The following is a 21674-nucleotide window of genomic DNA, read 5'->3' as shown; positions in this document are numbered from 1 at the left end:
AATCTATTCACCTCCCTGCATCTGGACCTGTGCACTCTTCGCTCCTATTAATTGAGATGAATCATCCCTGCTCTTACTAAAGCCAGCACTAGTCGTATGCCCCACATCTCATCTGTTCTCTTACTTTGGACTTGGCTTCTGCAATTGGCTGCCAATCACCACTGCTTCATTGATTTTCCTGTCTTCCCTGCATCATTTCTATCATCTTACATAGTATGATGTCTTCCATCTTTAAAAAAAAAAAAAAAAAAAAAAAAGAATCTCTTGATCCTCTAAGCTATAGCTCAGTTTCCTTATTCCCCTTAATGGCAAAAGAGTTGTCCGGACTCATCATACCCACTTCCTCTCCCCACTTTCTCTCTGCAACCCACTCCACTCAGAATTACCTCCCCACTGCTCCACCAAAGACTTTGTCAAGGCCCCCAGTGACCTTGACATTACCAAACTCCAATGATCAGTTCTCAGATCTCATCCTGCTGAACTTTTCAACAGCTTTGGACATCACGGATTATTCCCTTTTTGTTCTTTATTTTCCTTTACCATTTTAACCACTTGTTTTCTGTTGTAAACTGTAAACTGTTTAGTTATAGGCTAGAGCCATCAAAATCTTATCTGGCTGCTTCATTTTATAAAAAGAATATTTTAACGTCCTACTTAAACTCAACTTTCATTTTCATGTCTATTGCTATCAAATTTCCGTATGATGTAAATAAAATCTTATCCTTTAAGTCAGCACTTAGGAATTGTTTGCTAAATTCGAGATTAACTGTGGAAACCGGGTTTTTGGAGTACCTATTCCGCTGTCTCCTACTTCATCATTATGTATTAATAGTCTGAAATTTCTTACCTATATTTATTTTTTTGCCTTGTAATTTTCACATTTTGTCTATTATTATTAATTTTGCCTTTTTTGATGTAGAGGCTAGTCCTTTGTCTTAAATTTTTCTAACTATTCCCACTTCTTCCTCTAGCGCATCTGCTTTCAGATGTCTTTAATTCTTCTTGTGATCTTTAATTTGAGACTTCTTTGACAAGTTTTTTATATATAGTCTCCTACTTTTACAATGTTTTTCTTCTTCCCAGCCAGCTTACCCCACTGTTCTTTGGTGATATTTTCACTTATTTTGGTTTTGCCTAAGTCTGAGGAGGATGGCCCAAGTTGATTCTTATCTTCTCTTTGTGTATTTAAATCTTATCTCTTCTTTTTAGTGGCAGCTTGTAAAGCCTATTTTTGTCTTTAAAGTTTAAAAACCTGACAAGTAGGCATGGTTCTCATTTCCTTCTCAACCAAGGTACTTGAAAGTGCAGCACGCTGCCTCCACTTCTTCACTTCCATTTAGTTCTAAGTTTTTTGCAATCTGTTTTTTTTTTTCCTGTCATAATCTAATAAAACTGCTCTAAGGAAATTCACTCATGGCTTTCTTTCTATTGTCCCTTTCAGTACTTGTCTTACTGAACTCCCTCCTTCCTGAAGCTCCCGACTCTTAGATTCCATGATGCCATTTTCTCTAGACTTTCCTCCTTTTCTTTCTGGACTAATTTATGGGTCTCTTTTCTTCTGCTTCTTCTTTAACTCTTACTCTCCTCCAGGGCTCTGTTTTTATTTCTCCATTCCTGTCACTATGCCTAATCTTCTTGGGGGAGCTTAAACACTCACTAGCCCCTCTGACTTTGTGCTATTTCGTGTACCTGGAATTCTTCCCTTTCTTGCTCTCCCCACTCATTTTTCAAAAGCCATTTAGCTATTACTCCCTCCAGGAAGATTTTCTTCAGTCTTTAGCTTGGACTGTCTCCTCTGTTTGCCCCTCGAGTACACTGGTTGACACCATTGTCATATCACACATTATGTGGTAATAAAAATTATCTGCAGTCTTCTTAAGGACAGAAACCATGACTATTTTTGTATCCCTGCACCTAGTACAGAACTCAAGAGGTTGTTTTTGAGGCTTGCTTTCCTCCGAATGATATGTAATCCTCTTCATCATCTAACTGAGATTGTATTTCAGCTCAAGAAAAAGTTTTAAAAATTATGCTCTGGATCACACTTCCTGTAGTATCTCTGATATACATGTCATTTGCATATCAAATCCCCTTGATCCGCTTCCTAGTCCTATCCAAACCACTATCATATATTTATGAAGTCTCTCTGTGGGTTGACTTCAACCCTCACTTACATGCTAATGATTCCAAAATCCTTTTCTGTAGCCCCTACCACTGTCCTGAACTCCAGATTATTCCTGCACATCCTATCCCATTGCTTGCAATCATTTCTTGTCCCCATGGCACAGAGATTCTGTTGCCTTGAGGCCTCCAACCCCCAAGACATGTCCTTTAGGATCAGTGAGGACTGGGTACTCCCAAATCCCTCATTTGAATATAATGTGTAGGTTGTCAGGGCAGAGCAAAGTTGGGTGGAGGTGAGGTCAGCATGGAAAGGCAGTTGCAGGATGAGAGGTAGTTGTATCAGTTTCCTATTGCTGCTGTAACAAATCACCACAAACTTAGAGGGTTCAAACAGCACAGACTTATTCTCTTGCAGTTCTGGAGGTCAAAAGTCTGAAATCAGTCTTACTGGGCTAAATGAAGGTGGCAGGGCTGGTTTCTTCTGGAGGCTCTCAGGGGAGAATTCATTTCCTGGCCTTTGTCAGCTTCTAGAGGCTGCTGGCATGCCTCAGCTCCTGGCTGCATCCTGCCAATCTCCGCTTCCATCATCACAGTGCTTTCTCCCCTGACTCTGATGGCTCCTGACTCGGGAACATTGTGATTACAGTGGGCCCTCTCAGATAATCTCTCCATCTCAAGATCCTTAACTTAATCACATCTGCAATGTCCCTTTTCTCCTACAAGGTAACATTGACAGATTCTGGGGACTAGGACATGGACATATTTGAAAGGCCATTATTCAGCCTACGATAGCAATCCTAGGTCAGGGTAGACCATGATCCTAGGTCAGGGTAGAAACACAAGCAAACCACTTTTAACAATAGGAGATCCAGAATATTTGATTTTTAGCAGGCATGTGTATATGTGCATATGTGTGCATCTGGGAAGAAAAATTGTTGCTATCAATGCTATTTCTAGGTAATAGAAAACACAATGTGAAGGGGAAAAATTCTAAATTTTGTGTGTGTGTGTAAAAGTAATAAATTTTAAAGTCATTTATCTGAACTGCCTATAATTTATGCCTAAATACTTGACAGCAAAATAATATTCTCTAGCTAACTAACTTGTTAGATTGTCATCATTTAAGTTTGTTTTATTACAGTGTGCTCAGGAGTCTTTTCCCCACCTTAACAAAGCAGGGGACTTTGTTCAGTGCTCAGTACCTCTAATAAGCTCTCCTTTTAATGGACATATGAGGCAGCTGGGCTTAAGGACTCTGCGCAAAGGAAGAGAAGAATGATTAGACCTAGCTTTTTTTTTTTTTTTTCTCTTGTACTCTTGTATTCTTTTCTTTAAAGAAAGCTGTGGTTAAGGGAAATAATTGGTTAAGGGAAAAAAAAATGGGAAGAAAGTCCTTCATTTGCACAGCTTGCCTTGGCCATATAAAAGACACACACCCTGAAGCAGAAGTGCTGCTGAACAGGAAGGGGGAATGGAAAGGGTTATTGGGAGATGGCTTAGTTTGGTTTCCCCAGGAAGCAGATTTTTAATAATGAATTTGGGTAGGCGAATGGGGATGTGATTATTTTGGGGGACATGCAGAATGTCTTCCAGAGTTGTATCTGGGGGTTAGGAGGTTGGTATTTATCCATCAGTTACCACTCACCATTGGCTGAGGACTGTCCTCAGGGGCTTTACTCCTCTGCTGCCTGGCTGTGTCTGTGGACTGCAAATCCCTGTGGCAGGGGAGGGGGCCTGGAGGCTAAAAGACAGAACATGCCCTGAACACAACTGGCAGAGCACTGTCAGCCCTAAAGAAGCCTGCACTCACCTCGATCTGCCTTCCAATTGCCACTGAAAACAGAGGAGTAGGTGGGATGTAGCTTAGTGAGCTCAAGGTGAGGGCTACAGAAGAATCCCTTCCCTAATAGTAGGTAGTGTGGCAATGATGGGCTGTGATGGCCACCTGCTTCTGAAGGGAAAGATGACAAGTGCTCCTAAGGGCCTGGGCTATGAGTGAGACAGATATGGGCTCCTAAGGGCCTGGGCTATGAGTGAGACACCCCATTAATACATTAGCTCCCTAGCCAAGCCTCTGTTTTTCCATACGTAAAATGAGAACAACAGCATCTCCTTTTTAGGACTGCTTTGTGAAATAAAAGAGATAATGTGTGTAGAGTGCTTTGCAGGGCCACAGGGACAGGACTACACCTGTACATGAGAGTAGTTGTGTTAAAAGGAAAATGAAAAGCTTTTGCTTTTGTGTTAAAAGGAAAAGCAAAACAAACCAAAACCAAACCCAAACAAACAAACAAAATACAAGAAAGGAAAAGAAACAGGAAAAAAAAGGAAGATGATTGACACTTGAGGCATCTGTTATAGGAAATACGTCGCCTGTGTTCATTTCTTTCTAAATAATGTCTGCAACTATTTCAGGGCTCAGGACATGGAGTCAGGCACACGTTTTACTTGAGTGTCTAGTCCAGGCTTCTTTCTGCTCCCCCAACTCTGTGTCCTTGGTATTGCCTTGGTAGAATCTGTGGCATCAGATACACAGTATATCTGATGTTGTTAACAGGGTTATTTTAGGGCCACCAGTATGTCCTCACCAGCCTTGTGAAAAAGGCCAGACATTTGTCCGTTGGAGGGCCTTGGTTTCTTGCTCAGATGAATGGTAAGTGAACTGCCTAAGGTCATCAACCATGTTCTTTTATAAAGTCCAAATCACCATTTGGCAGCAAATGGCTTTTTCACCCAGGGGTGGATGTTTGCTTGTTCCCTGCTTCTTGGAACCCAGATAATGAGTACTTAATTCACTATAGGCTTGGTGACCCCAAGGCCCATAAAGTCAGTGGAGTGGTCCACACTGGTGGACATCAGGCTCAGTGACACCAGGGACAGTGGTGCTGGTGACACAGCTTTCGCCTCTGCTTATATGGTACTGATAAGGAGCTTCTAGTTCAGAAAGCAGAATCGCTAGCAAACCCCTCCAAAAAAGGAATTGTATAAGCCTTGCCATAGAAACAAATAACAACTCACAGACTAGCAATGCCACAACTTCCCTGGAATAGAAAAGGTCAAGGTAATGACCCAGGCACTTGATGTCCTGGCTGTAGACGAACACACTCCCCCACAACTTTCACACACTCACTTCATGCTGGCGAAGGATTGGTTTGAATGCTGCTATCTGGATTGCTATCTCTGGGAAGTATTTTAGAGCCAAGACCTCATACAATTCCAGTGGGATGAATGTTTCTTACTCATTCTGCTGCAGTTTCCATTGTGTGCGCTCTGTGTTGATGGGTTGTGTGGAACAGGAGATGTGAGCTCTCCTAATTTATTAAACTGGGAGCACAGGCCCTCTCCTGCTTGCCATTTAGGGTGACGAGGGAGGAAGAGGACCCTGTGGTCAAGGAGCTGGAGGAGAGGAAAGTGCTGGCCTGGAGGCACTGTGAGCTCAGGAGCTCAAGGCACCCTGGCATTGAGCTCACATAGCCACATTTTTGTCAAATTTTCAAAATAAAGAGATTTTGCCTGTGATTGGTTAAGATCATTGTCTCTTCCCATAGGACTTACCCTTACCCTCTGTCGCATTGATCAGCAGGGAGATGGCGTTGGAGTAGCCAGAGGCATTTTGGGAATCAGACTAAAGGGAAGCTGAATTGGGGATACATTTTGTTTGGGTTTAATGAGATATATTTATGTAATTTACAGTCACTTCCATGTATACATGCATCTGGTAGTTAATAAAAATATGTTATTTTTCTGGATTATTGTGATGCTAAGCTATTCTTTAGTTTTTAAAATTTATAATTTTTGTAATTTTCTCATTTTAAAAAATACTCATATTTGTATCTAATTTTGTAACCATAATTTTTATTTATTTTTATTTTTTATTTTTTGAGATGGAGTCTCACTCTGTCACCCAGGCTGGAGTGCGGTGGTGTGATCTTGGCTCACTGCAACCTCCATCTGCCAGGCTCAAGTGATTCTTCTGCCTCAGCCTCCCGAGCAGTTGGGATTACAGGCACCCGTCACCACACTGGGCGATGTGGTTGTATTTTTGTATCTTTAATAGAGATGGGGTTTTACCATGTTGGCCAGGCTGGTCTCAAACACCTGACCTCAAGTGATCTGCCCGCCTAGGCCTCCCAAAGTACTGGGATTACAGGCCATAATTTGTATTTTTAATAAAGAGGTCTGTATTTGTGTAAGCTCAGACCCCACGAACCTGGATCTGCCTTCTCATCCCCCTCCCTGCCTCCCTCCCTTCCTCCCTCCCTCCCTTCCTTCCTCCCTCCATGCCTCCCTCCTTCCTCCCTTCCCTCCTCCCTTCCCTCCTCCCTTCCCTCCTCCCTTCCCTCCTCCCTTCCCTCCCCTTCCCTTCTTCCTTTCCTTTCTTCCTCCCTCCATCCCTCCCTCCGTCCCTCCCTTCCTTCCTCCCTCCCTCCTTCCCTTCCTTCCTTCCTCCCTCCATGCATCCCTCCCTCCTCCCTTCCCTCCTCCCTTCCCTCATCCCTTCCCTTCTCCCTTCCCTTCCCCCTTCCCTTCCCTTCTCCCTTCCCTTCCTCCCTCCCTTTCTTCCTTCCTCCCTCCCTCTCTCCCTCCCTTCCTTCCTTTCTTCCTTCCTCCCTCCTTCCCTTCCTTCCTTCCTTCCTCCCTCCCTCCCTTCCTTCCTCCGTCCGTGCCTCCCTCCTTCCTCCCTTCCCTCCTCCCTTCCCTTCCCTTCCCTTCCTCCTTTCCTTTCTTCCTCCCTCCCTCCATCCCTCCCTCTGTCCCTCCCTTCCTTTCTCCCTCCCTCCCTCCCTTCCTCCCTCCCTTCCTCCTCTTCCTCCTCCTTCTTCCCCTTCTTTAGGGATTAGAACTTTGCAATATTCACCTAGGTTCTTGATTTCTTGCTCCTATTCACATTCTCAGAATCGAGGGGAAAACATTTCATGTATATAATGGATTAAATAAGATTTTACAGAATGATTTGACAGCCCGACTATCACATAATATGGGAATACCCACAAAAGAGTGTGTCCTGAGTTCTGAGCTGCCCACTTGGAAGGCCTTCTGGATAACACTGTCTCTACCTGATCAGGCCTCCCACACCATTCAGGCTCACCCCTCGCCTCCCCTGACACCCTGCACTCCTCCCTTTCAAGTCAGTCCTCCCAGTACACAATATATTTCACAGCACAGTGTTTTTGTATCTAATACTGTTGACTCAGCTTCTCTTTATTCATCTTTCACTAAAAATGCTAACAAATGCAAAATGCTAAATCATCAGGTTTCTCAATCTAAACTAAAGAACAACTAGAGCATTAACACTGAGAGAAAAGTTGCAAGAGGCAACCACACTGAAAGTTGTAAGAAGTCCTGAAAATGAATAAACAGGAGATCAATAAAGGAAAAAACTCCTGAAAGTTAATGAAGAGAAAGGAAAAAAATAAAACACAGAAAACTTAAAAAAAAAAAAAAAGTGTCCATAGCCTGAGCCCATTTGGTTTAGAGGCGAGCAGGTATTTGCACTTCAAAGTACCTGAGGGCAGCATCGTAGAATCTCTGATGTTCATATTGGTTGATGTGTGGAGTTGGTATATAAAAGGCAAAAATTTGAAAAATTATCATCCAAAGAGGTATATGTTTTAAAGGTTTCATTTTAACAGGATCTCTGTGGTCAAAGAGGCTTACTTCTGTGGCATACATTATTTTTCAGTAATATTAGTCAAACAAGATGGTATTGTACTAAATTAATGGAATTACGGGAAAGTACAGCATAATAGTTAAGACTAAATTAGGAGTGGGACAAGCCTGGCCATAAATTCTAGTTCTTCTACAGGGTGAGCTGTGGGAACTTTTCAATCTTCATTTTCTTAGAAGATGAGCATCATAATCTCTACATCTCAGGATCATTGAGAGATTGGACAATCTTAATTAGTTATTAATTAAGTTCTGTTGAGGACTTATAATACAGTTGCTGTGTGAGGCTTTTTGGAAGATCATTTTTCAGTTAGTTCCTGGCTTGTCATTCAAATTGCAGTCCTGACAGATTTCCAGTGTTGCAAGAGTTTAGCACTTCATCAGTCATTTAGGCATTAAATAGACATGAAAATATTTATTAAAATATTTTCTCTTCTGTTATTTTTAGGTTTTTTAAAAATATGTTTTCCCCGAGAGTAATAGGAGAACAGGTTGCACTGAGAATAAAATCCACATTCCACCCAGGCCCTGACTTTGGCTTGGGTTTGGGCTCTCCCCTGTAGTGGTCAGAGCAGCTGAAGTCTGGGATTGGATGCCCTACCAAAGCCACATGGAGCTGGGAGGACACTTCCACAAGGACAGGACACTGGGTAGACACAACTGCCTGGATTTCATAGACCCATTGCAAGGGGCTCCTTGCAATCTTCTCTTGCCTGATTTTTCCACTTCTTGCCTCGGTGGGCCTCATATCATGCCACTTTCTTCTGTACCCACTGCACAGATGTCGGACCATGCCATACCCTTTCCCATCTCTGGGCCTTTGCACGGGCTGTTCCCTCTGCTTAGATTGCCCTTCCCTGACTCTTGGCGAGGTTGGCTCCTCCTTACCCTTCACTTCTCCACTTAGTAGATCCTTGCTCAGACACCTTCATCACACGCAGATCCTTCTCTGCTGCACTGCATCTCAGGTCTGACTTATCTGCTGCAGCTCCCTGACAACAGTGCAGGCTTGTTGTATGGATATGTTTGTTTACTTGTATTCCATCCATCCCCCCATCTAGACTGTACGCTCCACCAGATCGGGGACTTTGCTCTTCTGTTGGTGGGACATTCCTGGTGCCTGGCACAGAGCCTGACACATTCCGGCCCTGAGATGTTTTCTAAATGACTGATAATGAATGAATAATAAACTGGTGAAGAGGTAAAATGAGGTGGGAGGAGGTGTGAGGGTGGGTGATGGAGGATGGCAAGGTGAGGATCATGCTAGTGGGTAAATAAACTTGCTGGGATCTGGTCCCTGGTGGGAAGTGACTGCAAACCAGCAATACTCAGAGTGAAGGAGGAAGCCACGGGAGAACAGGGCCAGTGTCTGTTAATTGAAGAGAGACTCTGGGGCCACTTGTTTCAGGCATCTGTTTTAGCTCTTCTCAATAGGACAGCGACTGTTCTAATTTCTTTGTATGGTAGAGGAACAAAAAATAATAACCTATAACACAATTCAGAACATGAGAAAAGCATTCCTGGAAAGTGGCCACAGAAACTAGTGCCACTTCCCTTAACACCACTCATTCCCTAGGGAGACCCACCACCTCCTTATCCCTAACCCTAACCCTACCTGGCCATGATACAAGTGGCATTTCTAGTTGTTTATGACATGCTAACACTTGTGTTTCCCAGGAGTTCAGTAAGCCTAAGTAGGGGGAAGAGTGGGGGGAAGTTGTTAAGACTGTGGTCTTTGAAGCTGAGCGCTGGCTCTGCCACCTGGTAGATCGTCAGCTTGGACATATTATTTAACTTTCTTAAGTTAAAGAACTTAAAATTTTAAACTTATTTAAAATGGAAATAGTCACTAATAGAGACGGTTCTGAATATTAAATTGGATAACTCATATAAAGAGCTTAGCTCAGTACCTGTGCATGGTTAGTGTCAAATAAAAATTTATTCCTGAGTCCTTCCAAGCCACAATTATCTTCTAATCAGCCCCTGTGGTTGTAGAAAGCTTAGCATGTAATCAACAGAAATAAACTGAGACTACTGGAGCCAGAAAAGAAAAGTTTATTGGAAGGCTATTAATAGCTTAAAGAACTGAGGGAAGAGCTGACCAAACAGGCCTCGGGAAAGATGAGAACCAGGGGAACTGGGGGTCCCAGGAGCAGGAATTCATGAGCCATCTTTCCAAGGTCCTGCCGCTGCTGATGGCTCTGCTGCCAGTGTTCTTGTTCTTGTTGGCTGCAGATTTAAATGCCCAGGAGGGAGAATCAGACAGACTGCAGTGGCCTGGGGCTCTCCCCTGTGGTCAGAGGAGTTGAAGTCTGGGATTGGTTGCCCCACCAAAGCCACATGGAGCTGGGAAGACAGGTCCACAAGGACAGGACACCGGGTAGACACAACTATCTGGATTCCATAGACCCATTGCAAGGGGCTCCTGAGGACCTTCCCAGTGAGTGTCTCTTGCCTGATTTTTCAGCTTCTTACTTATCAACATTTAATTGCCTTTAATCATAGGCCCAGCATCATTTCCTCCTGTCTTTCCAGACAATCAATCATTCCTTCTTTTGAATGACCTCTATAATGTTGATTCACTCATACATTCATTCAGTATGCTGTGTGAAGCTTCTTTTACAGGAACAGAGTTACTGCATATTTATTGAGCACCTATTAGGTATGGGGTTCTGTTCTGGGGGCTGGTTTAGCTCAGTGACTCAAAGAAATCCCATGCCCTCAAGGACATGTCATTGGCACCATTGCCACTTGATGTTATATATCTATTTAACATATAAATAATGTGTCTGTGATTCAGACAGCCATAAATAAATAAATAAATACATAACCCAAAGTGGCAGTGGTGCTAATGAGCCAAGCGCTAATGAGAGGGGGAATGAGTGTAGAGTGTGAGGGGGTGTTGCTCACACTGGTTATTCATGTTTATATGTGTCTATCCTTCAACTGATCATGTTTTATTACTTTATTTTTACTTGTCTGCCATAAATGACTAGCTGGCTTCTGCCTTCTGAAGTGAGCACCTTAAAGTACCTTACCCCTGCCTCTTGGTGGATGCTGAATAAATGTTTGTTGAATGAATGGATAAATACACCCCTTATAGTCTGGCTGTCAGATGTCTGTATTTTTCTGCATGTGAAGCACCCAGCCACTCTTCCAAGGGGAGCATTGCAGATGACATGGACAGAAGGGAGAATTATGCCTGGCTCTGCCCTCTTGGATACTCTATAATGTTTTTGGCTGGCTGATTGACTTAACCCTCATTTAGCCAGTCTCTCTTCTCTGGAATGAGGTTGGTTTCCTTGTGTTATTTTTTTTCTTTTGTCATACATGCTTTCTGAATTTAAGACCAACTCTGAGATATAAATGAGGAAAATATTCATCCCTCACAACTGAAGTCACAGAATCAACATCGGAATGAATCACAGCATCTGAAGGAACCTCAGGAGAGCGGCAATAACAAGGGTCCTTTAAGGGAAGCCTGAATCCTCTTAAATCTATATTTAATGTCTATGTTTATGAAAATGGAAAGAACTAGATGAATCCTCATTTAAGGACTCAATCTAAAAGTAGGCAACAAGACAATGGAATGCTTTAAAATATTTTTTCGACATTTGTGTAAAATGGAGCAGTGTGGATTGTATGCTGTTCAGACATGGCCTCCAGCTTAGCAAGATCTCTGGTTTTTCACTGCAGACCAACGAATGACGGCCATTGACACAGCTCTCTGGTCCTGATGGTAGCTGTGTTTATAAATGGTCAGCTGTGTTGTGCGTATATTTAGCTTATGCTAAGTGCCCCTGAGAGGATGAATATGATCTGTTTCCAGTTTAGTTATGATTTGGAACATGGTAGATTTTTTCCAGATGAATATATACTAAGCCTTTTCCACTTCCTGAGGAAAGTTAGGCTTGGATTCTGAACTGCAAATTGCCAAACTTGTTAAATCAAATTAAAACCAAATGTAAAGTGCTGTTGACTCTATTTACAAGCACTTGTCAGAATATACTGTACTGCTCAATGAAAATGCCATGTTTTGAGTGAAAGATTAGATACCAGTGCTGACAGACCAGAAACCATTTCATTCACCATTAGCATGAATGGATGATATGGCTGACTGGTAGGATGGTTAGAAATAATGGCTAAATGGTATTGGTGACTATACAGTATCTTTATATAATATTAAAACTTTTCAAAGCCATTTTTATCTAAATGTTCTCAGAGTTTCATATCTCCAAGGATGCAAGAATACACATGATGGTAAAGATGGGAACAATAGACCCTGGGGATCAATGGATGCGGAAAGAAGTTGGGAGGCCTAGGCTGAAGAACTGCCTATTGGGTACTCTGCTTATGGCCTGGATGATGGGATTGTTGGGACTCCAAGCCTCAGCATCACATAATTTACCCATGTAGCAAATATGCACATGTATCCTTTAATCTATAATAAAAGTTGAAATAAAAAAGAAACTATCTTTCTAATAACATTATCAGCCCTGATAAATGTTAACAAAGTCTGTAAAATAGTCAAGCTCAAATATTCCATGTTACATATTCTATTTGAAACAAAGGAAAAAATGGGATGCTAGTCAATACTTTTAATAATGCAAATAGAACCCCAGTACTAAATGTAAGAGAAAGAACTTATTTTTAAACATTTAATTATGTACAAAGTCCCTTTAAAAAAACCTTCAAACCAAAATATATAAAGTATTGTAACCATTATCACTATTACAAAAGGATTCTCTCCAGGCTACTGAGAAAGCAAATTTGGCCAGCTACATTTATTTGTTTATTCATAAGCCATACATTTCTTGATAGAGATCTTAAGGGAAAAGTTAGGACCAACTTGACATAGATGTCAGAACTGGAAGGGACTTGACAGCAATTACACATAATTTTCTGCATATAGAGAGCTAGTGATAGTGAGCGACTGCTCCAAGGTCACTTATCTGCTAATCAGTGGCCAAGGTGGGGTTAGACCCTAGACTTCCATTTCTGTGCTCTTTCTATCTTACCTCCTTGCCTCTTGGGAGTGAGACAGATTAGCAAGACAAATTTGTAGTTGTCTTAGTCTTTTCATGCTGCTATAACAAAATACTCGCAACTGGGTAATTTACAAAGTACAGAAATTTATTTCTTGCAGTTCTGGAGGCTGGGAAGTCCAAGATCAAGATGCCAGCAAATGTGTCTGGTGAGGGCTGCTGTCTACCTCCAACATGGTGCTTCTTCTTGTGTCCTCACTTGGTGAAAGGGACAAAAGGACAAAAAGGGCCAAATGCTGTGTGAAGCCCTCTTTTATAGGAGCCTTAATTCCATTCATGAGGGATGAGCCCTCATGATGTAATTAACCTCTTAAAGCCCCACCTTTAATACTACAGTAGTCCTCCCTTGTCCATAGTTTCACTTTCCTAGATACAGTATAATAAGATATTTTGAGAGAGAGAGAAATAGAGACCACATTCACGTGATTTTTAATACAGTATAGTGTTACAGTTATTCTATTTTATTATTGGTTGTGGTTAATCTCTTACTGTGTGTAATTTCTAAATTAAACCTTATCATAGGTATGTATGTATAGAAGAAAAACATAGTATATATAGAAAACATAGTATGTATCAGATTCAGTACTATTTGAGGTTTTAGGCATCCACTTGGGGTTCTTGGAATGTATATTCCCTGTGGGTAATGGGGCACAACTGTATTGTACTGGAGATACTATGTTTCAACACAAATTCTGTAAAGACACAAAAATTCAAGCCATGGCAGCAATCTGTAGAATGATTTTTTTTTACATATATATTTTAATGAAAGCAGGTATTATGTGAAGGATGAAATATATACTCTGTCGTTATTATCCTTGTGCTCCTACATGTTCCTGCTGTTTCAATCCCATTTTCACTATTTTCTCATTAATTGCTGGGAACAAATAGGTAAGATAGGATGTGTTTCAATGTGCTTCTGTGAGCAGGTCAATGAAACGTGTCCAATAATGTAGAAAATAGAATTCTTCTTCTCTTGGTCTCACCCAGTTGTCTTACACATCACCAAGTAGCTTGGTATTTAATGGGCTGTCCATTCTGATGCTACAGAAATCTGTCAGGGTTGTATCATAGGTCAGCTCTAGTCACCGCTCATTTATTTATCTTGTCATTTAACCAAGCACTTTTTTTTTTTCATGAAGCATCATCTTTTCCAGAGACACCATTTTTTTTTCAGTAAAATCTCAAAGTCTAAAATTGAGTTAATTATATTTTAAATCATAAAACACTTTAAATTCACTTTGACGTGTTTTCATATCTTAGAGGCTGAGGCAGGAGAATTTCTTGAACCCCAGAGGCAGAGGTTGCAGTGAGCTGAGATTGTGCCACTGCATTCCAGCCTAGGCAATAGAGGGAGACTCTGTCTCAAAAAAAAAAAAAAAAAAAAAAAAAAGTACTTTTCAAGTTGTATCATGTTTGGGTGTCAACAATATAACTTTGAGATGAAGGAATATACATAAAAATTATTTCACAAATTTTTTCTCAGTTAAAAAATCATACTTGGAAAGATTACATTTTATTAAACCAAACATCTTCTATAGTATCTATATTATTAAAATGTACAGGTTAGTATGAGTAAGGAAAAAATTAAGAATCTGTCTTAGATAAGAATTCTTAGATTGTTGGAACTAGAAATAAAGTAATAGCTATAATTTGTGGAACATTCCAAGGTTCAATAACTTGCATGAAATCCTTACCACTGACATATACCACTTCTAGTCTATGTTTAAAGGGACACCTTTATTAACTCTTTGGTAAAGTCCTGATTTCTGCTTTAACAGTATTCAGTTCTCTATTAAGTGCTTAGAGGAATATGAGTCCTTGGTGTATTGACTGAGGTGCATTTTGTAGTTATTGGTACATCACCAAATATACAGAAATTGGTAGTTATGTGTTTTTCTAATGTTTTCCTAACATGTCAGTTGGGATACCTTTTCTTCTTTTATTATTACAATTAATTTTTTAATAAAAAAGGGATTTTAGAAATCCAAACAATTGCACATTTATTAATATTTTATTCCTAATAAAAGTGATACTTTGATATTTAAGAATTCAATAATATAATTTGAGATTTTTTTTTTTTTTTTTTACAGATTTCTGAAGAGGGCTTTGGTCCTCTTAATAGCTTTGAAATTGCACTTGACAGACTAATTAGATTGTCTAGACTGGCACTCTCAGAGGTACTTAATTGCACTTTTTATGTCAGACACAAAATCTGAGAGACTACTCCTTCCTTGTGCCCATTAGTAATGGGATCCAATAGATCACACCCACTTCCTTGAAGCCTTCTCAATCAGACATGCTGAATTAGTCCTTTCACAGGCTAACTAATCATTCAGTTCTTTTGATACCCTCCTTCCCTATGAATCTAACCAATATAATATTCCTATTTATTGACTCATTTTATTGTAATTTCCTATTGTCACATTACATGGACTGCGTCAGCTAGTTCCTTTTTTTTCCAACTTTTATTTTAGATTCAGTGGGTATATGTGCAGGCTTGTTACCTGGTATATTGCATGATGCTGAGGTTCGGGGTATCAGCGATTCTGTCACCCAGGTACTGAACATAGTACCCAATGGTTAGTCCTTCAACTCTTCCCCCATTTCTCCCTCTCTCCTCTAGTAGTCCCTGATGTCTATTGTTCCCATTTTTATGTCCATGTGTACCAATGTTTAGCTCCCACTTATAAGTGAGAACATGTGATCTTTGGTTTTCTGCTCCTGTGTTAATTCACTTAGAATAATGGATAATGGACTCCAGCTGTATCCATGTTGCTGCAAAGAACATGATTTCATTCTTTTTTATGACTGCATAGTATTCCATGGTATATATGTACCACATATTTTTTAATCTAATTCACCATTGATGGGCACCTAGGTTGATTCCATGTCTTTGCTATTGTGAATACTGTTGTGATGAATATGTGACTTCATGTGTCTTTTTGGTAGAATGATTTATTTTCTTTTGAATATATACTCAGTAATGGGATTGGTAGGTGAAATGGTAGTTCTGTTTTAACAACTTTCTTAAGGTTTTTAATTCTTAAAGAATATTTCTTTGAGAAATCTCCAAACTGTTTTTTCTTCCCCTTGAGACAAGGTCTCACTCTTTCACTCGGGCTGGAGTGCAGTGGCACAATCATGTCTCACTATAGCCTGGACCTCCTGGGCTCAAGTGATCTTCCCACTTCAGCCTCCCAAATAGTTGGGACTACAGGCATGCACCACCACACTCAGCTAATTTTTGTATTTTTTGTAGAGGTGGAGTTTTGCCATGTTGTTCAGGCTGGTCTTGAATTCCTGGGCTCAAGTGATCCGCCCACTTTGGCCTCCCAAAGTGCTGGGGCTTCAGGCATGAGCCACCATGCCCAGCCCCAAACTGCTTTTCTACGGGGGTTGAACTAATCTATATTCCCACCAACAGTGTGTAAGCATTCCCTTTTCTTTGTAGCCTCACCAGCATCTTTTGTTTTTTGACTTTTTAATAATAGCCATTCTGACTGGTGTGAGATGGTATCCCATTGTGGTTTTGATTTGCATTTCTCTGATAACTGGTGATTTGAAGCATTTTTTCATGTTTGTTGGCTGCTTGTAGTTTTCTTTTGAGACATGTCTGTTCATGTTTTTTGCCTTTTTTTTTTTTTTTTTTTTGCTTGCCTGCTGAGTTTAAGCTCCTTATAGATTCTGGATATTAGAGCTTTGTTGGATGCATAGTTTGCAAATATTTTCTTCCATTCTGTAGATTGTCTCTTTACTCTGTTGATAGTTTCTTTTGCTGTGCAGAAGCTCTTTAATTAGTTCTCATTTGTCAGTTTTTGTTTTTGTTGCAATTGCTTTTGAGGGCCTAGTCATAAATTCATTTCCAAGGCTGATGTCCAGAATGGTGTTTTCTAGGTTTTCTTCTAGGATTATTATAGTTTGAGGTCTTACATCTAAATCTTTAATCCATCTTGAGTTAATTTTTTTATATGATGAAAGGTAGGGGTACAGTTTCATTCTCTTGCATGTGGCTAGCCAGCTATCCGAGCACCATTTTTTTAATAGGAAGTCCTTTCCCCGATGCTTATTTTTGTTGACTTTGTTGAAGATCAGATAGCTGTAGGTGTGCAGCTTTATTTCTGTGTTCTCTATTCTGTTCCATTGGTTTATGTGCCTGTTTTTGCACTAGTACCATGCTGTTTTGGTGACTATAGCCATATAGTATAGTTTGAAGTCAGGTAATGTGATGCCTCCAGCTTTGTTCTTTTTGCTTAGGATTGCTTTGGCTATTTGGGATCCTTTTTGGTTCTATATAAATTTTAGAATTATAGAATTTGGTTCTATGTGAATTTCATTTATCGTTCTGTGAAAAATGATGTTGGTAGTTTGATAGGAATAGCATCGAATCTCTAGATTGCTTTGGGTAATATGGACAATTTAACAACATTGATCCTCCTAATTCATGAGCATGGAATGTTTTAACATTTGTTTGTGTCACCTGTGATATCTTTAGGCAATGTCTTGTAGTTTTCCTTGTAGAGATCTTTCACTTCCTTGGTTAGATGTTTTCCTAGGTATTTGTGTGTGTGTGTGTGTGTGTGTGTGTGTGTGTGTGTCTGTGTGTGTGTGTGTGGCTATTGTAAATGGGCTTGTGTTCTTGATTTGGCCCTCAGCTTGAACATTGTTAGTGTATAGAAATGTGACTGATTTTTTACATTGATTTTGTATCCTGAAACGTTACTGAAGAAGTTTATCAGTTGCAGGAGCCTTTGGACAGAGTCTTTAGGGTTTTCTAGGTATAGAATCATATTCTCTGTGAAGAGATATAGTTTGATTTCTTCTTTTCCTATTCGGATGCCTTTTAGTTCTTTCTCTTGCCTGATTGCTCTGGCTAGGACTTCCAGTATTATTAATAGATTGAATAGGAGTGGAGAGAGTGGGCATACTTGTCTTTTTCCAATTCTCAAGGGTAAGGCTTTTAGTTTTTGCCCCTTCAGTATGATATTGGCTGTGGGTTTATCATAGATGGCTCTTAATATTTTGAGGTATGTTCTTTCAATGCCTAGTTTCTTGAGGGTTTTTATCATGAAGAGATGTTGGATTTTATCAAAAACTTTTTGTGTTTTTCAAGATGATCATATGGTTTTTGCTTTTAATTGTGTTTATGTGGTGACTCAGATTTATTGATTTGCATATGTTGAACGAAACTTACACCTTAGGAATGAAGCCTACTTGATCATGGTGAATTAACTTTTTGATGTGCTGTTGGATTTAGTTTGCTAGTATTTTGTTGAGGATTTTTGCTTCTGTGTTTATCAGAGATATCAGCCGGAAGTTTTCTTTTTTGGTTGTTGTGTCTTTGTCAGGTTTTGGTATCAGAGTGATGCTGGCTTTGTAGAATGAGTTAGGGAGGAGTTCTTTCTCTTCAATTATTTGGAATAGTTTCAGTAAAATTGGTACCGGCTCTTCTTTGTACATCTGGTAGAATTTGGCTGTGAATCCATCTAGTCCTGAGGTTTTTGTTGATAGATAGGGTTTTTTAAAAATTACTGCTTCAAGTTCAAAACTTGATGTCGGTCTGCTAAGGGTTTCAAGTTCCTTCTAATTCAGCCTTAGGAAGTTGTGTGTTTCCAGGAATTTACCCATTTTCTCTAAATTTTCTAGTTAGTATGCATAGAATTGTTCATAATAGTCTCTGAGGATCTTTTGTATTTCTGTGGGATTCATTGTAATGTCACCTTTGTCATTTGTGATTGTGCTTATTTGTATCTTCTCTTTTTTTTTGTTAATCTAGCTAATGGTCTATCAATCTTGTTTATCCTTTCAAAGAAACAACTTTTAGTTTTGTTGCTTCTTCATATGAATTTTTGGGTCTCAACTTTGTTCATTTCTGCTCTGATTTTATTTATTTTCCTCTGCTAGATTTGGGGTTACTTTGCTCTTGTTTTTCTAGATCCTCTAGGTTTGATGTTAGATTGCTAATTTGAGATCTTTTTAAATTTTTGAGGTAGGCGTTTAGTCCTATAACTTTGCTCTGCTTTTGCAGAATCCCAGAGATGTTGGTATGTTGAATCTCTGTTTTCATTTATTTCAAAGAATTTCTTGATTTCTGCCTTAATTTTATTGTTTACTGAAAGCCACTCAGAAGCAAGTTGTTAAATTTTCATGTAATTTTGTGATTTTGAGAGATCTTGGAGTTTATTTCTATTTTTATTGCACTATAATCTGAGAGTATGGTTGGTATGATTTTGATATTTTTAAATTCATTGAGACTTGCTTTACAGTTGAGCATGTGGTTAATCTTAGAGTATGTTTCATGTGCAGATGTAAAGAAGGTATATTCTATACTTGATGGATGGAGTATTCTGTAGATGTCTGTTAGTTTTCATTGGTCAAGTGTCAAATTTAAGTCCAGAAATTCTTTATTAGTTTTCTGCCTTGATGATCTGACAATGGGGTGTTAAAGCTCCCTACTATTATTGTGTGGCTGTGCGAGTCTTTTTGTAGGTCTAGAAGTACTTGTTTTATGAATCTGGGTGCTCTGATGTTGGGTGCATATATATTTAGGATAGTTAAGTCTTCTTGTTTAATTGAACTTTTTATCATTACATAATGCCCTTCTTTGTCCTTTTTTACTGTTGTTGGTGTTAACATCTGTTTTATCAGATAAAAGAACAGCAACTCCTGCTTTTTTTGTTTTGTTTTCTGTTTCCATGGTAGATCTTTCTCCAACCTTTACTTTCAGCCTATGGGTCTCTTGAAGACAGCAGACAATTGGGCCTCATTCTTTTATCCAACTTGCCACTCTGTGCCTTTTAAGTGGGAACATTTAAACCACTTGCATTCAAGTAATAGTGATATGTAAGGTTTTGATCATATCATAAGTTGTTAGCTGTTTGCTTTGTAGTTTCTATTTTGTAGTTGTTTTATAGAGTCTGTGGGCTATGTACTTAACAGTGCTTTTGTGGTAGCAAGTATCATTCTTCTGTTTCCATGTTTAGAACTTTCTTAAAGATCTCTCATAAGGCTGGTCTAGTGGTAATGAATTCCCTTAGCACTTGCTTGTCTGGAAAATATTTTATTTAACCTTCTTTTATGAAGCTTAATTTGGTGGGATAGTTCTTTTTTTGAATATCCCTAAACTTTGATACATCTGGAAGGCAGCTCATCTGGTGCTTGGTCTGAACTGATAATGAAGCCCCACATTCTTGAATATTCCTTCACTTAACTCTCATATCCTCTTCCAAGGAGTTATAAATATTAACAAGAAGTCCATTCCAGGTTCCGCATTGTTTCAGTCTCTGCTTTCTTTTCTCAGGGAGTCCATTTTGCTGAACCTCACCTCCACCCCAACCTGCACTCTCTTTTCCAAAACACATTATTAACAAGTAGTAAATCATGTCATGGGATGTCAGTCTCCCAGTGTTCTGCCATTAAAATAGGTGGGATAATGACCTCAGGACAAAGTTTCCTTTAAGATATTTGCATTTACCATTATTGTTTTGCATGTTTTCTTTCAGATTATCTCAACTTTATTCTCCTGGGACCACTCATTGGTGACAGTCAGAAAGTAAGTGTATATTTAAAATTTTCTTCTTAGCTATAAATGGAAATCTCAGTTTTGTTCAGTGGTTTTCACAAGAGACTGTTTGTTCAAATGTTTTATCAAGAATAGTAGCATAATGAGTGGGAGTTTCGTATATATAAAAGATACTAAAGCCCCTTTAAAAAATTTATGGAAATGATAAATAAATAGAAATGAAGTAAATAAGGTACTGCCTGCCTATCACCTTTGAATATTACTTATAGCATAATAAAGTATATTTGCAACCACTGAGTGGAGTAGTTTTTATATGACATCTTCATCCCAGGCAGCTGCCAGAGTCTTCTCAAGGGGTACATTACAACAGCATCCTCCTTTATGTTAAATTGGGTCATATTCCAAGAGGTATCTCAAATGGCATTAAGCACCAATTAACAGATATCAGATAGTCTGGCACCTAATGGGCACATAACAGATTTGTATTAGAGGATGAACGTGTGGGTGAATTAATTCATCAATTTGTATGGCAGCTCTGCAAGGTCCTCACCACTGCAAGGCAATGTAGGAGTTGGCTCCAAATCTAACTCCAATGTGGTTAGCTCCAAATATGGATCCAGATACTTGGGTTCAATTTCGGTTCTGTCGGTTACTATCTGGGTGACTATGGAACACATCCAAATATCTGTTTCTTGTTTTTTTCATCCATAAAATGAGACTAATACCATATTTTGTTGTTATGAGATTATTACAAGGATTAAATGAGTTGATATTTTCAAAGTGCTTAAAACAGTGACTGGCACATGGCAATCACTGCAAAAATGTTTGTCAAATAAATTAAAATAAATTAAGAATATAGGGACATTCCAAGGTCCCATATTTAGAGATTGAGAAACTGGTTTGGTCTGGAAGCAAACAATACATACCTGTTTCCCAGATCTGGGTTTCTAATACTATTTTCCAATGAAATGAGCCAGGGTTCCTTGGAGAAATGGCTGATTTAAGACTGTGGCAGGAAATATACAAGATGAGCCTGGAGCATCTTGTAGTGCCATAAAGTAAAGAAGTGCGAAAAATAAAAATCCACAATGATGGTTGTATGTGAAAAGAATACAGGACCCAATCGAAAGTACTTTCAATGTCCAAAGATGGAAAATTTGAGCAAAGAAAGAAAGTTAGAATTAGGATATCACTTAAAGTACAAAATACATATCTATACTGATATAAATACATGATGAATAAATAAATCAAGAGAATGTGGAAGAATTCCAAATAATGTATGTAAGATACTCTGCCTTTCAGGGGGTAAAGCATAACCC

At 39.4% G+C, this 21674-nt stretch overlaps 1 protein-coding gene across 10 annotated transcripts in view; it reads left to right on the top strand.

The window, feature by feature from the left end:
• NCALD (neurocalcin delta) overlaps positions 1–21674 on the top strand; it is a 454184-nt gene that overhangs the window by 206286 nt on the left and 226224 nt on the right. For all 10 annotated transcript variants that reach the window (XM_063669002.1, XM_063669000.1, XM_054498378.2 and 7 more), the window contains one exon: positions 20336–20385. The gene's annotated coding sequence lies outside the window, so the exon portion shown is untranslated. The remainder of the gene's footprint in view (positions 1–20335; positions 20386–21674) is intronic.

The sequence above is a fragment of the Pongo pygmaeus genome, chromosome 7, assembly GCF_028885625.2.
Source record: "Pongo pygmaeus isolate AG05252 chromosome 7, NHGRI_mPonPyg2-v2.0_pri, whole genome shotgun sequence".
In the NCBI taxonomy this organism is placed as follows: Eukaryota; Metazoa; Chordata; class Mammalia; order Primates; family Hominidae; genus Pongo; species Pongo pygmaeus.
The sequence above is the reverse complement of the archived record's forward strand: the minus strand, read 5'-3'. Positions and strand labels throughout refer to the sequence as shown.